We start from the raw sequence: 13,593 nt of genomic DNA, 5'->3' as shown, positions 1-13,593 counted from the left end.
CTGCATATGTTCTCCTCTAGGACTTTGATGAATTCCTGCCACACATTGAGGTCTTTCATCCACTTAGAGTTATCCTTATGCATGTTGTAAGAGAATGGTTGAGTTTCATTCTTCTGTATATAGTTGTCCAATTTTCCCAGCACCATTTTTGAAGAGACCGTTTGTTGTTGTTGTTGTTGTTGTTTGTTTGTTTGTTTGTCCCCCCCCCCCCATTGAATATTTTTTCCTCCTTTGTCAAATTTCAGTTGACTGTAGAGTTAAAGATCCAAATCTGGGCTCTCTATTCTGTTCCATTGATCTATGTGTCTGTTTACACGCCAATACCATGCTGTCTTGGTGATCACAGCTTTGTAATACAGCTTGAAATCAGGCAACATGATGTCCCCAGCTCTGCTTTGCTTTTTCAATACTTCCTTGGTGATTCTGGGTCCTTTCTAGTCCCATACGAATTTTAGGATTGTTTGTTCCAGCACTTTGAAAAATGCCTTTGATATTTTGGTCAGGATAGCACTGAAAGTATAAATTGCTATGGGCAGCCTAGACATTTTAACAATATTTATTCTTCTGATCTAAGAGCATGGAATATTTTTCCATCTTTTTGTGTCTTCTTCAATTTCTTTCATAAGTGTTCTGTAGTTTCTGGAGTATATATCCTTAACAATGTAACTGTAGGAAGAGAAATTAGGAAATCAGTTTCATTTATAATATCACCAGAAACCATCCTAAGATATCTTAGGATAAGCCTAACCAAAGAGATGAAATACATATTTTGATGATATATTTTGTATACAATGATGCTGTGGCTATTATGTAATGGGTCATTCATGGCTCTATGCTTAGTCAACTAGTGAGACCTCTAAAAACTGAAGAAGAAATGGAGAAAGAAAACCAAACCAAACCAAATTGTCTTCAGTAATGTGCTTGTTTTGTCTGATACATAAAGGTACTTGGATACACTGATATACACACACACAATAAAATTTTTCTCTTTCATTTAAAAAAGAATGGCTAGATGAATTCACATTCATTTCTTTTCTTGCTTGTTCATGATGAATGAAATATATTAGATCATACCAGATTTCTCAGATGAAACAAGAAAATGCTAAAATCTACCATAACTACAGTTGTACAAATATATAAATAAATGATAATATGAGTTCCCTGTAGTTTATTTTTTAACATTATAACTGATATTTTTAAAAAACATCATAACTCATATTGAGGTTAATAGGTTAATATAATGAAAAAGCATTTTCATTTATACTGGTACACATTTTTTTTTTTTAAGATTTTATTTATTTATTTGACAGACAGAGATCACAAGTAGGCAGAGAGGCAGGCAGAGAGAGAGAGAGGAAGGGAAGCAGGCTCCCTGCTGAGCAGAAAGCCTGATGCAAGGTTTGATCCTAGGACCCTGGGATCATGACCTGAGCCAAAGGCAGAGGCTTGTGCTCGCTTCGGCAGCACATATACAAAGGCAGAGGCTTAACCTACTTAGCCACCCAGGCTCTCCATACTGGTACACATTTTGATATGAATAATATCAGCTTTTAACTTCTATGTTTTAAAAATATTTCAAAAATTATAACTTGACTTCATGAAACCTTTATTAATGACTGAGTCAATGAACACTTTAAAGAGAACATCAGGGTGTTAGCTGTAAACAGTACACACCTCATCCCTTCTAGAGCAAAGCAATTTGGAATAGTCTTTTTTAGTAATCTCTAGTTTCTCTCCTCAATTGTATTTGAATTTTTGCCATGTTTGTACTACCTAATGCCTGTTTTACCTTATTTGCTGTATGCCTCAATAAAAGTTTAATGAATAATGAATACAAATCAGTACATCATGAAACATGAATTAAAATGACAAAGTGAAAAATTGTAGGTGAGAAAAAATAAAACCTTTCATCAACTTGTATATCCCATCATACCTATATTCAATTCTTTCAAAGATATCCTTGGGAAATTTATTTTTATATATTTTTAAAAGATGAATTACCCTCTCAATCTTTAAGCACATAAACACACACACACACACACACACACACACACACACACACACACACACAAGCACACATACTAGGGTTTGAAATCTGTCTCACATTCCTTATAGGTCAAATGTGGCTTAATGATAGTTAATCCAAGAAAATTGGTATGAATATGACATGAATAACACATTTAAAGCGGGAGCATCATGTTTGTCATATAGTAGCTGTCCATTAAATATTATTTTTTCTGTTAAGTCTTTAAAATTGGATAACAATAGATGTGCTGAAGTTTTTAAAATATACTGACAAAATTAGTTTCTCTTTTTAAATCTTTTTCCACATCCATTTAAGTAAATAATTCAGTTTATAATACCTCCATAAACTAAATAGGGATAATAAATAGTTCTTACATTATAAGGTAATTGTGAACATTAAAATCAATTACCACCTAGTATCTGGAACACAGTAAATACCAAATAAATGCAATTATTGCCATTTTTATAGGCTCATGGGATAACAACATCCTTTTTTTTTTTTTTTTAAATAAATCTCAAGCCCAAATATCTTATCTGGTTGGTTTTCCTAAGTACTTTTCCATTTTCCACAAAAGTAATATTGATTAGTATCTGTGTACATTTACTGCATGTACCATACATTAAATGCTAAATACATTAAATCCATGCAATAAGCTAGGAGAAGGGTATTATAGATTTATATTAGAAGTGAAGTATTATAGAAATCACTAGTACTCATTGTACGCAATTCTCCTCTTCTTCCAATGTACATTCACAGTCAAGTTGGAGCCAGGTGACCAGTTCTGGCCAATAGTCAATGAACTGCAGTCACGTGTGGTGCTTAACAGGACAGGTGTTCTCTACTTTACAGGCAGTGGAGATTACACAGTGATGGAGCTCTAACTTCAGCCCATGTTTCCCATTTTCACTGGTCGTTTTTCCAAGTCATGCTACTTTCCACATTTCAATCTGTAATAATTATACAAATTAATGCATTATTCTTATGCAACATATAACATATTTTTAAACATCTCAAATCCCTCTAAACTAAAGCAGAACATTGGTAAATTAATTCAGTTTATTAACGACATGTATTTGTATGGCATATAGCGCCATAAGAAATGCAGCTTCTAGAGTCAGAATTCCTGAGTTCATTCTGGTGTTGCTTTGTGACACTGGAAAAGCTATTAACTTTGTTGCATCTCACTTTCTTCATCTATAAAATAATACTGTTGGAATTTACTTGATAAAACTCTGATGGAACTTCAGTGAGAATCCTAATAAAACACCTAGCTCAAAAAAGTTAGCTACATTAAAAAAAAAAAAAAAAAAAAGAGTATGTAGAATGGTAAGAAGCATGGATACCATAGCCTAACTGCCAGGTCTTGATTGCTGTTCCACTGCTCACTGGCTGGATGATCTTCGATAAGTTATGTGACATCTGTGGGTCAGTTTTCTCATCAATGAAATAGCTATAATACTAATTCTCATCTCAAAGTGTTTTGTGGGAGGGTTACTTGATGTAACACTTTTAGAAGCATTTAGAACAGTGTTTGGTACTTAGTAAGGACTAAATAGTGGTCACCACTAAAAAGAGGAGAAAGAAGAAAAGCAAAATCAACATATTAGCTGCTTTATTTATTTATTTATTTATTTATTTATTTATTTATGTTAGTCACCATACAATACACCATTAGTTTCTGCTGTAGTATTCCATGATTCATTGTTTGCATATAACATCCAGTGCTCCGTGCACTCTGTGCCATCCCCCTTAATACCCATCACCTTAGCTGCTGTTTTTAGATCCATCAGATTTTGTTTTAAGATGGGAATACAGAGATTATTATTCTTGTTTTCTCTTCTGGGAGCCTCTGGTCCAGAAAAATTAGGTGATCTCTGAAAAGGACCAAGAACATCAGTATGGGAACTAAATCACAAATTTGGGTACCATTACCTCAGTGCATTCCAATATTAACTTGCTTTTGTTATTTCACCATGCTCTTTCTTAAAATGTACAGTCTATTTAAAGATGAATCTTTCTGAAACATTCATTATGCAGAGTTTAAGATGTTCTAGCCCAGAGTGGTTATTTATAGAAATTTTTTAATATAAGTTTACCTTTCACTCTAAATATGTCTATTTAATTGAGATTTGGTTGAGAAACTAAGAATATAACCAAATTTCACTATTTCTTTTAGTCCCTTTGGGGTAAGATTTAGAAGTTTCAGAGTTGATGGAGCGCCTGGGTGGCTCAGTGCGTTAAAGCCTCTGCCTTTAGCTCAGGTCATGATCTCAGGGTCCTGGGATGGAGCCCTGCATCAGGCTCTCTGCTCAGCAGGGAGCCTGCTCCCTCTTCTCTTTCTGCCTACGACTGATCTCTGTCTGTCAAATAAATAAAGAAAATCTTAAAAAAAAAAAAAAGAAAAAAGTTTCAGAGATGAAAGAGAAGCAACAATTAGATACTATACATCTGTTTTAGGGCTTAGCAATGGTTATGTGCCATTTTGAATTTATTAGACTAAAATACCAAAACTTGTGAACAGCATTACTAATACTTTAAAAACAATCTAGCATTTGAGGAATAAAAAGTAGAGATAGAAAAATGAAGGTATGAATATGGCAATTTAACATAGCTTCAAAAAGAGTATGAATCTGTGACATGAATCATTTTATATTTGGCCCAAATTTGAAAGTTCTCATTTCCCCCTGCATATAGACATTACTGGTCAACTATTTCTTAATTTAATTTAACCAGATAGTTTTTCCTATCTAACATTTTAACATATAAAAGTTAAATATTTTTCTCTTTTAGGGTAATGTGTTTGAGATGCTTATCATTTCACTGCAAACAACAGATACTTTTTCTGAACTAATTTGACCACTTGAAAAAAATAAAGATAAAAAATGGGGGTGGGGGAGAATGCCCCTCAGTAGAAGATATATTTGTGAGGACATCAAAAACCCAGAAGATTCTAATCTGGACCTCACATTCTTCTTATGAAATAAAATGACAGCAAAATAAGTTGTACATATATCTTGCCAAAATAACACATATTTTTATTTCAGGGTTGGTCCAGTCAGTCATGTGAATCGTGAACTATCAAAAATACTGATTTATTAATTAAATTGTATATTTGTATCAGCCTCATAATTACAGGAGTAATGAGTATCTACATCAATCAGGTAGTTTCTAAAATTTGTGATCATTTGAATAAATGTATATTTTCATGTCAGTGTATGTGTGTCTCCGGTCTTATTTATTTATTTTGACTGAGTCTTCCTGGAAGGACCACAATATAAAATAAAACTGTGTCCTGAAAACTTAAATTGAGGAGGAACAGAAGAGAATTAATAAGATTAAGCATTTCCTACATTAATTACTATATACCATTGGAATTTATGGATTTAGCATTCAGCATTTAAAGTATTCCACATGCAGGCATTTTTAATTTGAATCCCTCATGCCACTAAGCAGGTGAGAATACATAGTTCTTGACTAGTAACAAAGCCTGGCATTCACTCACCATCCAATTTCAAAATAGATGCACAAGAGCTATCTCTTCTATTTTGAGGAATTCTCGCTTATGTTTTAATCCCACTTTACGAAAAAAAGAAATTAAAACTGTAGTATGTCAAGGGAACTTTGGCAAATATCCCTAAAGAATGTTGAGTGGGTACCAACCACCTGCCAATGGTTGCTAGCTGTGTTTATAACTATCCCTAATAAGAAGTGAATTCACTACTGATGTTATCTGGATAATAACTTATTTTCTAGTTTGATTATGGAGCAGTTGTGCCAGAATCTGATCTAGAATATTGCAAAAGAAAAACACAATTAATAAAGCAGCTCGGTTGTATTCTTCCCCAGGTGGCTGGAACCTGAGCCTCTTTAATGCCAGGAAAGACACTGTCATGTCTTATCAGCAAAAACAACCTTACTCTGCCCATGTAGTGCCTCAGGCAGGCTATTTTTAGGTCTAGACTTTGATGGGGCTCTACTCAAAGAGCTGTTTGTTTAAAACACGGTCTACGATATACTGTAAGGGAAAGCTCTCAATGTTTAAAAATATCAGTCTCTATTTTAATTCTCACGCTGAAAGGAAAAAAAATAGACAATAAATGAAGTCCAAAGTGAAAATTAAATGTTTAAGCTGTTGTATTATATCACAGTAATACCCAGTTAAAAATATAGTATCTCTACTGATCACTTTCAAAAGACATTTCTAAAACATTATTTATGCTTGTATAATTACTGATGTGGCTACTTCCAGATTTATAATGTGAATCTTTCATGTTTCTCATTTCTTTGACTCCTCTTTCTGACTTCTGGGAATGAAAATGATACATTAAAAAAGATAAACACAAGCCAGTCCAGTTTACATTGGTTGGTGCCCAGGCAGGAAAAGGTTAATATTAATAGATAAGATAAATCTGGAACAATTATATTGGGTTGTCATGCTTACTATAATATCTGTGCCCCAATAGCACATATCTTCAAATGAATGGCCACTATAAATGGAACTCTAAGTTCAGAATACATGCCCTAAAAGAGCATGTCTTCTTGGAGAGGGATTTGGTGAATATGGACATGCCTTTAAGAGAAAGAGAAAGTAGCTGAGTCCCTGGGGACCAGACAAGATCAACAAAGGGAAGTTCTCAACTGTTACTAAAATAAATAAAATCAAAGTCATGTGATTAATATAACATGTTAGGGAGCCTTCCTCTCTCTTTTTCAACTTCAGCCAAAATATTGCCCTAGCCATCAAAACACTCACTTTTTGACAGCACATTTTGTCTGTCATACATCTCTAGCCAGGTGGCTATTCTGTGATACTAGACACAATTCGAGGTATAAAATTATGAAAATTTGTTTTTTAATTGATCAACACCCTGGGATGCCAGGGTGGCTGTCAGTTGAGCATCTGCCTTCAGTTCAGGTCATGATCCCGGGGTCCTGGGATCAAGCTCCACATTGGGTTCTCTGCTCAAGGGGAGATGCTTCCTCCTCTACCTGCTGCTCCTGCTGCCTGTGTTCTCTCTCTCTGACAAATAAATAAATAAAATCTTTAATCTTTAAAATATTTAAAAATAAAATAAAATCTGTAAGATAAATCTTTAAAATCTTTAAATAAATAAATAAATAAATAATAATAGAATCTTTAAAACAAATAATTCCTTAAAGGAAATCTTTAAAAAATTAATTGTTCCCCACTCATTTCTTGCCATTACCACATAGTGGCATGGCAGCTGGTGCAGGCAAGCTGACTGACTGAAACCTTAATTTTGGAAGCTTCAGCAGCAATAACAATCCCTTAGCCTTTCTTTTCATCAGCAGAGAGGCAAAATGGCTTGAGATTATTTTGTTTCATGGTAGTATGTATACATGGGGAAGCCTTCCATATGGATATTTGCAGCTGGCCGCAAGATGACTGATTGTTCTGCCTCATCCTCTCTCATACATCGTGAGCCATGCTGATTTGTTCTTTCCCTCCAGTTCCAGTGCTTCAGAAATGGCTGAAGGTTGACATACTTCCCTCTCATTTACCTTTATTATCTCTCTTTTCTACTCCTCTTTCTTGGCAAAGCATTAAAAAACATGTGTCAATTTCCTTTTTTTTTTTTTAATTTTTATTTTATTTATTTATTTGACAGACACAGAATACAAGTAAGCAGAGAGGCAGGCAGAGAAAGAGGAGGAAACAGGCTCCCGGCTGAGCAGAGAGCCCGATGTGGGGCTCGATCCCAGGATCTGGGATCATGACCTGAGCCGAAGGCAGGGGCTTTAACCCACTGAGTCACCCAGGTGCCCCCATGTGTCAATTTCCAAAGTGTGTGCATACACATATGCATACACATGCATACATGTGCCTATACACACAAATACACACAATTTTTCTCACACTCACATACACTAAAGAGAAAGAAAATACTCACACACTTTCTTTTTTTTAAAGATTTTATTTTACTAGAGAGAGAGAGAGAGCACAACTGAGTGGAGGGAGGGGTCAAGGGACAGAGAGAAAATTTCAAAGTAGACTCTGCACTGAGCTGAGCTCTAGCCCCCATGAGGGCTTGATCTCAGGGCTCTGAGATCATGATCTGAGTTGAAATTAAGAGTCTGACACTTAACTGACTGAACCACCCAGACGCTCCCCCACATTTATTTTTTTAATCAGGAACTTATTTTGAAACATTTTTGCATTCTCATTTCTCTTTTCACAGTATGCATAATAAGCAACATATAGGAATATAATTACACTTGGAAAGATGTTTATCTATTTTAACATGTTAAAAACTAATTATCCTATAGGTTCTATCAAAATTGTATTGGTATTGATGGAGCCTTTAATGATGTCTTCTTTGCATGAACATACCATAAAAAATTGCTGCTGCCTTACAAGCACATTAATTTCTAATGTAGGAGGAAGCTTCTTTTTTGACAGAGCAGAGCTTGCAGTGCAAGCATTACCACCTGCTTAATCATAAAAGCATATGATATGATGTAATTGAGTTCTAAGTTAACTCCTTTATAAAATTAATGAGTAGGTAAGTGATTGGGTATTAAAGTAAAGTACTGAATGATTATTTTATATTCCTACATAAATGCCTATGAAGTATTGGTAAATTAATGTTACCTAAGCCTAGGTAAAGTAAACTATTGGTAAATTAATGTTACCTACGACTAGGTAACATTCTGTGATAATAATGTGAATTGTCTGACTCCAAAATAACTCACTTTATAAGGACAAATGTTTAGCTGAGACTCTTAGTGTACTTACCCTAAAGTAATAGAGAACTTGAAGTTTACTATCTTGGAGAAGAATATTTGACAAATGTATGGATAATAATATTTTATCATTTTTTAAGGGAAGGTAGAGCCCTATTATGGCAGGAAAAGAGAATTTCTCTTTTTTTCTTTTTTTTTCTTTTTTTTTTTAAGATTTAATTTAGTTCTTTGATAGAAAGAGAGAGACAGAGATCACAAGAAGAGAGAGTGGCAGGCAGAGGGAGAAGCAGGCTCCCTGCAAAGCAGGGACCCCAGTGTAGGACTCAATCCCAGGACCTTGAGATCATGACCTGAGCTGAAGGCAGGTGCTTAACTGACTGAGCCACCGAGGTCTCCCCAAAAGAGAAAGTTTTCAAGCAAATAAAATAAATTAACTGAAGTCTCACCTTAGCTCTGAAGTCTATCCCAAGATTTACCACCTCTTTCAGACTGAGTTAATCTGTTCCCTGTTTTTCCATAGCGATTTATAACATCTCTCTCACAGAACTTACTATATTGGAATGTAACTATTATTGGTACATCGATCTCTCAAGCCCGCTAAGACATGATAGTGGGTTGCTCTTTTTTAGATGCCAGCAATAAACACAACTATAGTTGATGCTTAAAACTTGTTAAGGAGGGAGTGAGAATGTTAGGCAAAAAGCAAACAGCTCAAACCACAGAAAGGGTAACAGAAGAGAGGATACAGTGGGATTGAGTTAGAGCGTGGGATGGGTGGAGGAGGCTGGCAATTGAATCAATTATAGAAAGGCAAGTCTGATCATTGCTGGGCTTTGGAAGTACTTTTGCAGAGAGCTGTTGTAAAGATGGTCCAAGTTTTGGGAGTTAGAAAAATTTTAAAGAGAAACAGAATTTGTTAAAAATGTAAGTGTGCTTTGTAAAATAAGGAGTGTTAATTGCCATTCTATAGGGTTTTGGCAAATATGATTTTAAGTATATTCTTCATAGAACACACTAAACCCTAAAAATGTCTATTCCAAAATATTTTGATAAACTCAAATATGTCTTAATGCTAATTCACTGGAAAAATCAAGTGTCAGTTTCTCATGGATGCTTCTGCACCTGATGACAGCTATGACACTTCTTATTCATTATAGGACTCAAGGATACAAATCTAATCATTGGCTTCAGGACTATTCCTTTGTTCTCTGAAACCTAATGAACAGGAATTGAACTAGAACAAACCATTTCTCTCAAGGAAATATTATTATATTTTATATTAATATTAATATTAATATATTAATATTAATATATTGCCTATACTATTTTCTCATGAGTAAAGAGTCCTAAGGTAAGATAACTTCTGAAAGAATATTCTGTTAATTTGATTATTAAGATTGAAAGTGAAAGCAACCAAACTCAAAGTACTAGAACAAAATGGGAAATTATTGCATCCTCTTATGAGAGATCCATGGTGTGACAGCCTACAGGCACAGCTTAATCTACATATTTAGGATCATTTATTAGGGTACTGTTTCTCCCTCCTTCACTTACTCCTCTTTCCTTTATATTTACTCGGTGATAAAGTAAGGTTGCCTTGGGTTGTTGCAAATATTAACAGTTCTAGCTAACGGTTAATGGTTGGTTTAATAACCAAGCAGTAAGAGAAGCTTTTCCCCAGTAAGGTTCTAAACAAACAAATACACAGGTGCGCTTGCACGCGCAAACACACACACACACACACACACACACACACACACACACACACACAAGAATTAACCCAGATTGGCCTCATTTGTGTGTTACGTGATTTTTGAAACCATCACTTAGACCTGGGCAATGTGGCTTTCTCTTTGATTCTGCCTCAATTATGTGCTCAGCTGTGGCACCACAGAGTGTGATTAGGCCGTGTACATGGGCTAAAGTAATAGACTCTCCAAAAAAAGATGTAATAAAGTTTTGCTTGCCTGGGGAATGGGGAGATTACAGATACTAAAAAAAGAAATAAGATACAGAAACAGAATTTTGAGTTGTCTCTTTCCATGAAACTTTAGAGTACAAAGGAAATGTATAAGACATTATTATAGCCAATTCCTATCAGCTTTCTCTTCTTGTCTATTTGTAACCTTTGCATGTAGCAGCACATTCCTGCGCCCTAGACTCGAATCCTCTGCTCAACTCTTGCCATTATGGATCATCAACATTATGACAAGTTGCCTATCATAATGTAAAATTCTATAACATGCAACATATTCTCTTCATGAGCCTGTAGGAAATAGGCACTTGGACATGTCACTAGTAGGAATACAAACTGGTAAAACTTTTCTGGTGGGAATTTTGCAATACCTAATGAAATACATATCCACCTACTGTCTAACTGGCAATTCTACATCTAAGAATCTACCCTGAAGACAACTTCCAAAAATCCAAAAGTACATATGTACCAGAGTCTTTATAATTGCCAAACATTGAACCAGAATTAATTATCACCAACCAAGTGGTTTAAACACTGAAATTAATTGTCACAATTCTGGACACTAGAAGTTAGCAATCCAGGTTATCTGTAGCATTCGTTACTTCTGAGGGCTGGAAACAATCTAAATGCTCATACATGGAAGAATGGGTAAATAAACTATGGTATACACACACACACACACAGTGGAGTACTTTTCAGGTTTAAAAAATGAATGAAGAAGATATCTTTGAAGTTATGTGCAGTGATTTCCAGGATATGTTTTTAAATGGAAAAAAAAGAAAGAATATTTATGGGCTCAGTATCTCACACAGGTACTTATTTTAATTAAACATGATAAAAAGTATAACTTTATAGAGGATAAATATGGCAGACACCATTTTAGCTATGAAGACATAGTTGATATTGTAATATAGGATATTATAAATCTCCTGATCTCCCCCCATGGAGAAGGATACCATATTATTTCTGTGATCTTTTGCAAAACTTTATAATGACAATTTAATCACAAGGAAATATCAAACAATTTGAATGAGGGGTATTCCATAAAATAACGGCCTGGACACGTCAAGATCCTTAAGGAGACGGAAGACAAAGAAAGATGTGAAACTGTAAGAGCTTGAAGGAAGCTAATAAAACATAACAACTAAATCCAATAAGAGATGTGAATTAGATTCTGGACCAGAGAAAGTTTATTAGTAGTAAAAATTGCAAAATTTGAATAATTATAGATTAGTTAATAATATTGCATTGATGTTCATTTCCTGGTTTAGATCCTTTTACTATGATTAAGTAAACTGAGAAGTTGAAGGAAGGGCAATAAGGGAGCTCACTGCACTTTTCTGTAACTTTCCTATAAGTTTAAAATCATTTCAAAATAAAAATTTAAAGAGAGTAAAAAAAAAAAAAATCTACAGACTCATAGGTAAGAGCTGATCTGAACATTTCAGAATTGACCGTAGTCTCTTGGAGCCACAGACTTTCTTCAGCAACCCAGATAACAAAATGTGTTAGTTTTCTATGGTAACCAGAATTAATTATCACCAACCAAGTGGTTTAAACACTGAAATTAATTGTCACAATTTTGGACACTAGAAGTTAGCAATCAAGGGTATCTGTAGCATTTGTTACTTCTGAGGGCTGTTAGAGAAAGGTATTTTCCTGGCCTGTCTCCCAGCTTCTGGTGGTTCTTTTGTGACAACATAACTCCAGTCTTCATGTAGTATTATCCTCATATTCATTTATGTGTTCAAATGCTCCCCTGCCTTTTTTAAAGATTTTATTTATTTATTTATTTATTTATTTATTTATTTATTTATTTGAGAGAGAGAGAGCACAAGCAGGGGGAGTGGCAGGTAGAGGGAGAAGCAGGCTTTCCACTGATCAGGGAGCCTGATGCTGGATTTGATCCCAGGACCCTGGAATCACAACCTGAGCCAAAGGTAGATGCTTAACTGACTGAGCCACCCAAGCATCCAAAAATGTCCCTTTTTTATAAGAATATCAATTTTACTGGCTTATGGCCCTACCCTACTTTAGGTTGACTGCATCTTAGCTAACCAGTTGTAACAATCCAATTTCCAGTAAGTTCACATTCTGAAGTTCTGTCTGTTCAAACAACAATACATCTTGTTAATGGTGTCTTGAGGGGAAGACACAATACAACCCATGACACAAAGACATCTCTTTGCTTTAACATAAGCTAGTGAGAGATGTGTCTCTGTTGCTTGGAAGTAACTGGACATGTTCTATCATATGTTAAATGTTCTCATGAAACTACTCTTAGGTAAATACTATGATCTTTGCAAGGAGAAAGAAAATTGGTTAGAAAAAATAAACAGATCCAAAATATAGAACAATTAAATATGTTAAAAATACATATAAAATTATTAGGGCAAGAATCCATAAATCAAATAATTAGTAAGCCTTCTGGGAGGAAATGTAGGATCCATACCTTAACTCAGACATATAGCTAGGTAAGTTAATAAATGTAAAACATTTAAAAAGTGAAATCATAAAAGTACTAGAAGAAGAATCTATATTTATATGATCATTGCACAGAAGACCTTCCAAGGTCTTGATATTTTCTGATGTTTCAAAATCAGAAACCCTAAAGAAAAGATTGATAGATATCATTATTTTAAAATATAATAACTGTAATAAATACATTACTATTATAAAATATAAGAACATATAACATATGAAATATAATATGGTTAACTTATTTTATTTTATTTTATTTTTTTAAACTCAAACAACAGGGGCACCTGGGTGGCTCAGTTGGTTAAGTGTCTGCCTTTGGCTCTGGTCATGATCTCAGGATCCTGGGATTGAGTCCCACATTGGGTTCTCTGCTCAGCAGGAAGTCTGATTCTCCCACTCTCTCTGC

This window comes from Mustela nivalis (assembly GCF_964662115.1).
Source record: "Mustela nivalis genome assembly, chromosome: 4".
Lineage (NCBI taxonomy): Eukaryota > Metazoa > Chordata > Mammalia > Carnivora > Mustelidae > Mustela > Mustela nivalis.
This window is presented reverse-complemented; position numbering follows the sequence as displayed.